Genomic DNA, 6,279 nt, shown 5'->3' on the forward strand with positions numbered 1-6,279 from the left:
GACATTGAACTACCTGAGAACCCAGCTATACCTCTCTTGGGCATATACCCAAAAGATGCCCCAACATATAACAAAGACACATGATCCAGTATGTTCATAGCAGCCTTATTTATAATAGCCAGAAGCTGGAAAGAACCCAGATGCCCTTCAACAGAGGAATGGATACAGAAAATGTGGTACATCTACACAATGGAATATTACTCACCTATCAAAAACAATGACTTTATGAAATTCATAGGCAAATGGAGGGAACTGGAAAATATGATCCTGAGTGAGGTAACCCAATCACAGAAAAACACACATGGTATGCACTCATTTATAAGTGGCTATTAGCCCAAATGCTTGAAATGCTCTAGATGCACAGAACACATGAAACTCAAGAGGAATGACCAAACTGCGAATGCTTCACTCCTTCTTTAAAAGGGGAACAAGAATACCCTTGGCAGAGAATAGGGAGGCAAAGTTTAGAACAGAGGCAGAAGGAACACCCATTCAGAGCCTGCCTCACATGTGGCCCATACATATACAGCCACCAAACTAGATAAGATGGATGAAGCAAAGAAGTGCAGGCGGACAGGAACCGGATGTAGATCTCTCCTGAGAGACACACCCAGAATACAGCAAATACATAGGCGAATGCCAGCCGCAATCCACTGAACTGAGAACGGGACCCCTGTTGAAGGAATCAGAGAAAGGACTGGAAGAGCTTGAAGGGGCTCGAGATCCCACATGAACAACAATGCCAACCAACCAGAGCTTCCAGGGACTAAGCCACTACCCAAAGACTATACATGGACTGACCCTGGACTCTGACCTCATAGGTAGCAATGCATATCCTAGTAAGAGCACCAGTGGAAGGGGAAGCCCTGGGTCCTGCTAAGACTGAACCCCCAGTGAACGTGATTATTGGGGGGAGGGCGGTAATGGGGGGGAGGATGGGGAGGGGAATCCCATATGGAAGGGGAGGGGGAGGGACTAGGGGGATGTTGGCCCGGAAACCGGGAAGGGGAATAACAACTAAAATGTAAATAAGAAATACTCAAGTTAATAAAGATAAAAAATGATAATAAATCTCAAAAAATAAAGAAAAGAAACAGTATAATTATAGCATAAAGCTGTGTCAGCCAAAACCTGCATGCCCATCAGCATTGACAATAAAAGAAAAAGGGTCAGTTAAAACGAGTCAATAATTTATTGAATCTTTAATTGGTCCTTTTTCTCTTTGTCCTTACTTGTTAGATTAAGGAAGACCACCAGATAGCTACCCAGAGGAAGGCTGCTCTGGGAATAGACTTTGCATTTAGTGCTTCTCTGATAGTGTAAACACTGTTGGAACAATGTCTCACTCCCATCTACTCCATGCTCTCTATCTTAGTGTCCAGCCTGTGCACATGTTCTCTTCTCAGCCTTCATTCTGATTCACTGCACTGCTTTATTTCAGGAAAATGGCCACGCCAATCAATGGAAAGCCTCACCAAGCAAAGATATTTACCTCATACTACATTAAAATATTTCACTATTATCTATTCACTATTTCTCAAGAACCGATATGTTTTTAAGGGAATTTATTTATATTTTCATTATTTGATCTAATGAAGGATCAGTTCAAATAATCAGTTAATTGGTTAAGCAATAATAAGTAAATAGATGTTGAAGTAAACAGAAAATATTGGATATGTTTTCCACCATTTTTTTTCCTTTTGATAGGAGAACTAAGCCAAGTCATACTCTTCATTCTTGATGACCTAGAATTTGTTGTGTAGACCAGGTTGACTTCAACCTTGCAAATGATCCTCCTGCTTCTGTCTCCTGATTTTGAAATTATAACACAACAACATTCCTAAAAGTTTCTTCTTTGTTTATAAATGATTCACAAAAAATTAAATGTTTAATAAAATGTCTCTTATGATTTGATTTAGGACCTCTTGAAATATATATCTACAAATACAATTGAAGTTCCTGCAACATTTAGTGTCCCCAAGTGTTTAGGTATTTCTTCTCCTGTATGTCAGTTCATGCCCACTGATGATACAAGAATGAAAAGTCTTGGAGGGCAGGAAGCAAATATGAGAAGTAGAGACTGTATCTTGTACATATTTAATAAGTATATTCTAAATATGTAAATTAAATTGTTATCAAGAGGGTTTTAGAAATGTCGCACAGTTGAAAATATTCAGATAGGCGAGTGCCCTAGAACTGACTACACTCCTTCACTGGTTAAGCCATCAAGACACGAAAGATATTCAAAATACTTTGAGGTCAAAGGAGTAAGATTCTAACGTAACAAACTTAAAAGACATATTACCAATACAATTTTCTCCACACTCTAGAGAGAAAGACTGTGAAACAAAGTTCTCGCTCCATTTTCATCTTTACAACAAACGTGGGTCGGAAGTTATACATCAAGAACACACATAGGTACTCCCAGCCCAGACAAGATAAACCAAACACCAAACTCCTCTGAGCTCTCCGTTCAACTACTTCTCATATTTAATCCATCTGACACCAAACTGTACATCACTCAACACTGTTACTCAGGCACCAGAACAGGGGAAAATGCAGTGTGAGAAGAAAAATGGTGTATAGCAAGGTCCTCAAAACCACTACCTGATACTCCTGCTTCCTTGTTTACAAGAATGAAGTGACCAGATCATAAATCTGAAGGAGGCTCTGAACTGGAAACTCTGTGCTGTTCTGTGCCTTTGTAAATAGATGTTTATACTACCTCAGAACAAATGTAGAGTATACATTATGAAAAAGATAGCAATATTGCTGCAGAAAAGATCTGGGTTACATTTGCGTTCCCTAGTGCTTTCAAAAAGAAGAACGACAACAGCAAAAACAAGGATAAAAATAAATTTCAAGATGCAATTTTCAAAGTGGCGATGTTCAGTGGAAGTGCATATATTAAATAGAATTAATCATTCAGAAAACAGTTATAAATTTTAATTAGATTCATATAGCATAGAAGTTTGTGAATATGAAAACCTGTTAAAGTCTCATGTGAAAATTGCTATAATTTATTAATAACCTTCACCCTATGACAAAGACAGTTGAATGCAGCAAAGCTGTAGCTTTGTAAAAACCAAATGAAGATTGTCGTCAGAGAATGACAAGATGATTAACATAATGTGTTGTTGGGTATGGAGAGTGTTTGGTATTTGGCAATTAGGGCTGATGAAGAAACAGTGCAAACTTAGGGCAACAAAGGATTGGCAGAGAAGACAACAGACCCTGTAGCCAACCCTGTAGCCATCATCACACTTTTGAATTATTCTTCCTGAATTGTAACACAGTTTAAAAATACACTAGAAATGTGAGAACACAGGGCATAATTCCTTGATATCATTCTTGCAAGAGACAGACAATTCTGCAAGAATACTACCGAAGCAATTATGCTGCCAGCATGGAGGAACCTGAACCATTTTGCAAATCCATTTGCGCTGGTCTTACTCTCCTTGGGGATGCACAGGGGACAGAAATGACTTCTTCATCTCTCATTTTCAAGGTTGTCTATATGATGATGACTAAGGGCTGAATTGTCCCAAGCTTACTTATCATCCCATTATACAATTGGAAAAAATGTGGACAGCAGGAATATTAAAAATCCTATCTGCATTTACAATCTAATTTCCTGTGAGTAATCTTCCAGATTTGGCTGCACAGTCAAACACAACGAGCATCACATCTGGTAGATGCCGTACATCAAGTCGCCGCCCTCTCAGCACATGGCTTGACTGCCAAAAACCAGAGTATTTGATAGCAGGAATGATGAAGGAAACTGCATTCTATTGTTTTATAAACCCATTGTGCAGTGAAATGACAATTAAGCAGATTATACTCTCATCACAACTGATAGCACAGGGCAGGTGATTCAAAAGATAATGGCACCTTAGAAATGGATTTTATGGTGCTACAAAATTATAATTTTAATAGAAAATTACATTATGCCACTATGCCTTTTTTTCCCCTTCCTCTTAGATAATGGCATTTTCCTTCCCTCCTGTTCTAATTGGGAAGTCAGTGCAGTGTAAATAACGGTTCTTGTTATTATCATCAAGTCCACAGAAGCAAAGATGATTAGACACAATTTTGTCATTTTTGAGTTAATGTGGCCCAGGGGTATTTTAGTTTCTGCTAAGTATCAAATAAACATATAAAATATCAAATGCATGCTTATTGATTTATAATTTGTTACTTTTGGGGTAGCATACAAAAATTTATGAAAGGGATATCCAATAGAGTTTACTATATATATTATAGGTAAGTCCTCTGGCTTAATCCAGTAGTATCGTATCCCAAACCTGTTAGTGCTACTCGATTGTACTCTAAGATCTTATATATATTTAAGTGTGAGAACACAGGGCATAATTCCTTGATATCATTCTCAAGAGACACACAATTCTGTAAGAATACTACCGAAAAATATACATATATATATACATATATATATTCATTTTACTTAAGTTGAGAAATTTTTAGATTTACTGCTCCCATGCTCCCAAATTGCATAAATAACAAAAGAGAATCCGTTTCAATACTTAAATTAGTTTTATGTTCCAGTATGATTCATCAGTATAAGTAATGTATAGCCAAATATTATATTTGAGGATAATTTTAAGGGACTACTTCAAGACTCTTGCCACAAACTAAAAACATAAAAGTGCCAGTAGATGACTGAAACATTATTTCTTTTTTTTTCCATAGGAGCAACAGCTGGATATAGAAATAGTGATACACACTGCTTTAGAGAGCAGAAAGAAGGAAAAAGAATGTCATTGCTAGAAGCTTCGCCGTGCTTTCATTAGATGAGTTTGGGATTCGTTAAATGGCTTTGCTGCCCAGAACTTCTCTTGATATAACTAGTTAGGGTGAGAACAAATCTCTTTTCAAAGCTATCTTGAAATCCTTTTAATATTGCAGAGATTACAACAAACATGTGGTCATAGGGAGATGTTAGAAAAATGTTGACTTATTTTTCTTGATAGAAATAATAGAGCCATCTAAGCCTCTTTTTAAATGTATGGACCATAGGAACTATTCATTACATTTGGATACTGTAATTGGAGACACATATACATAAATTATTGGTGTACATTAGTTATACAAACATTGTTTAATTATGATATTTCCATAAATTTAGATAATGTTGATTATCAGTTATTGGACTAGCTTAGACATTATTTGCTAATGATTTTTATTTGTAAAATAATTCTACTATTTGAAATTATGTCGTTCTACTTAGAGAACAGAAATATTTTGTGACACGAAACAGTTTAAAAATAGCAAAAGTTTTTTTTTTAATTATTGTGTGTTAGAACACACAATAAAGATCTGAGCATAGGAAAGTAACAATAAACAAATCTGTCAGTGTATACACTAATTAAAACTTCAAAAAGCAAATCCTACGTTTTTCCACGTATATTCCATACCTGTGCTATGAGATTGTATGTTTTTATGAAAAGAACCAAAATGGTGAAGCAACAAATTTACTGGAAAAGGTTGAAATCTATCCTGTGGTCTATAATATCCCTCTAAGATCTCCATAAATGGTAGCATTTCCATAGGTACTCACTAGCGATGTCTAGCTATAAACGCATGCTTAAGGAGCTGAAGGAACGCCCGTTTAGAGCCTGCTCCACATGTGGCCCATGCATATACAGCCACCAAACTAGATAAGATGGATGACGCAAAGAAGTGCAGGCTGACAGGAACCGGATGTAGATTTCTCCTGAGAGACACAGCCAGAATATGGCAAATACATAGGCGAATGCCAGCAGCAAACCACTGAACTGAGACTGGAACCCCCATTGAAGGAATCAAAGAAAAGACTGAAAGAGCTGAAGGGGCTTAAGACCCCATATGAACAATGCCAACCAACCAGAGCTTCCAGGGACTAAGCCACTACCCAAAGACTATACATGAACTGACCCTAGGCTCCAACTGCATAGGTAGCAATGAATAGCCTAGTAAGGGCACTAGTGGAAGGGGAAGCCCTTGGTCCTGCCAATACTGAACCCCCAGTGAATGGGATTGTTGGGGAGAGGGCAGTAATGGGAGGAGGATGGGGAGGGGAACACCCATATAGAAGAGGAGGGGGAGGGGGATGGGGATGTTTGCCTGGAAACCAGGAAAGGTAATAACAATTGAAATGTAAATAAGGAATACATAATTTAATAAAGATGGAGAAAAAAAAGAATGAAATACTAGGCCCTTGGAACATAGGTAGCAGAGGGCTGTCTTGTCCTGCCTGAGTGGAAGAGGATGAACATAATCCTG

Source organism: Rattus norvegicus, chromosome 4 (genome assembly GCF_036323735.1).
Source record: "Rattus norvegicus strain BN/NHsdMcwi chromosome 4, GRCr8, whole genome shotgun sequence".
NCBI lineage: Eukaryota > Metazoa > Chordata > Mammalia > Rodentia > Muridae > Rattus > Rattus norvegicus.